This window comes from Castor canadensis, chromosome 4 (genome assembly GCF_047511655.1).
Source record: "Castor canadensis chromosome 4, mCasCan1.hap1v2, whole genome shotgun sequence".
NCBI lineage: Eukaryota > Metazoa > Chordata > Mammalia > Rodentia > Castoridae > Castor > Castor canadensis.
In genome coordinates this window covers 110054390-110056680 of record NC_133389.1, presented here as the reverse complement: position 1 = coordinate 110056680, position 2291 = coordinate 110054390, and the positions used below count along the sequence as shown (strand labels likewise).

The 2291-nt window shown below is 32.6% G+C and overlaps 1 non-coding gene across 1 annotated transcript; it reads right to left on the bottom strand.

Annotated features, from left to right (window-relative positions):
* Positions 1–883: 883 nt before the first annotated feature.
* LOC141422958 (small nucleolar RNA SNORA51) lies at positions 884–1011 on the bottom strand. Its single transcript, XR_012447647.1, has one exon. It is a non-coding gene; the product is annotated as a small nucleolar RNA SNORA51 (small nucleolar RNA).
* Positions 1012–2291: the final 1280 nt, after the last annotated feature.

Here is a 2291-nt window from a genome sequence, read left to right as displayed (position 1 = left end):
GTTCAAACCCCAGTGCCACCAAAAAAATAAAGTCCAAGTAGAATAAACGTAAAGAAATGTATACCAATAATAATGTGGCCAAATTGTCAAAATTCAAAAACTAAGAAAAATCCCTTCCCAGACAGATTTTCTGGTGAATTCTATCAGATAAAGAAGAATTAACATTAATCCTAGTCAAACTCTTCCAAAAAATACTAGAGCAAATTTCCTCAGACATTCTATGAGACCATAGTGATCCTGATACCAAAGCCAGACAAACTTACCATGAGAAAAGTACGTACTGATATAATTTGTAAACAGATAAAAAGAAAAAAAAACACTAGCAAACCTAATCAAACAATGCACAGAAGTAAGTATACAGTATGCCATATGAGTTGTATCTAAGATATATAAGATGTGTAATATATACAATATAGTAATGAAGCAAACACACATACACACAGAGGATCATCTTAGTAGACACAGAAAGGCACCTGACAAAATTCAGCACGCTTTAATCATAAAAATGCTCAGCAAACTAAGAATAGAGGGGACTTACTTAGAAGAACCCTTACAGAAACCCCTCAATGATGAGAGAAGAGATTAAAGACCTTCCCATAAGATAAAAAAACAAGAGAAGATGTCCAGTTTTCCAATTTTGCACTGTAGTTCAGAGAAAAATCATGCATTTGTGTAAACATTGTCACAATCAAAATACAGAACATCCCATGAAACACCACATTCCTTCTTCCATTTTGCAATTATACTATTACCACTGCACCCATTTTCTGGTAACCATCAATTTTCTCTAAACTTGAATTTTACATTTTGCAAAATAGCATATAAATCGAATCCTATAGATCATAAGATATATTAATTCTTCCTTTTAATTTTTTCTGCTACCCCATAACTCCCATTAACAATACAGATCAGGGACAGGGCCTGTGCTGAGGTGTGTATGGCAGGTTTACTTTCCTCCTCCTTCTATACAGTCAGTTTAAAAACACAACCTGTGCTAAGCACCAGGAAGCAGAAGACATATTAATTTTTCATGAGAAAAATAGTCCTTGCTTTTCAAAAGAGTTAGGAAGTAAAGGATACATTAAGGCAATTCATGCAAGTGCAATACTAACATTTTAGATAATTTGAAAAAATAACCATAGTGTTGTGATTTCATGAAAGGAAAATCAAATGTTTACTCTTAAAATTGGTCCCAGGTTTCCTTCCTTCCTTCCTTCCTTTTTTCTTCTTTCTTCTCTTCTCTCTCTCTTCCTTCTTTCCTTTCTTTCTTCTCTGTGGCAAGAGGATGTTAAGTGGAAAAACTTGTCCTCTATACTCTCCAGAATAATAGTATGAACAACAATATGGCAGCAGAAATAGGAGTCACCATTAATTGCCCACATCTTATATTTCAAGTACTTTAAGTGCATTATCTTATTTAATAGTGGCAGTATCTAGAAGTATGGGAATGAGAAATTTGAGTAACAGAGTTGAGTAGTTTTTCAACTGTCACAAAGATAGAAAGTGGCAGAAGAGGGATTTGAACCTAATGAATATGACTTCAGACTCATATACTGTCTTTCAGAACAGTGATTATATTTTAGATAAGAAAACTTGGAAATAGAATAATATGGCACCATAATTTGTTCAATTTGGATTGATGAAAAGTATATATCATCCTTTTGTGTCAAACCTTACTGGATGGTTTAAAAACAGAGTATGGAAAATGGGATTCTAGTCTGTTGGCAGAAATATTAATTTAAAATTTAACAGACCTGTGTTTATATTTTACTGGTAACTTTTGTTTGCTGTATACCTTCAGGAAAATTCTATACTGAATTTCTTTATCTGCAAAATAGAACAACTCAAACTTCAGGCAAATATGAAGACATTAATGTGGGAATAACAGCATCTGTAAAATTTTGAGCATAGTATGTGTGATGGCAAGTGGTCGTTAAACAGTAGGTTCCACTGTTTGTTTGATTATTAGCTTCATTTACAGTGGTCATTCCTTTCAGTGCTTCTTTTTAATCCTTAGAGTTAAAATGCTGAAAACTATTATCTTAACTTAAAAAAACTGATCTTGGGGAAGGCTCTTAGGAATTGTATCAGTCAGAAAATGTTCTTTTAACTTTATTTTTTTTGAAAGTTACTGTATTATCTCACAGTATTATAGTTGTAAGTAAATAATCCACTTGAGCACCATATGTATTGCTTAACTGAATGTTTCTCAAATCATTCTACTTGTAGCTAGGCTACTTGATATTTCTAAACAACTCATAAATCATTTCATGCTTAAAAATGAATTGTAA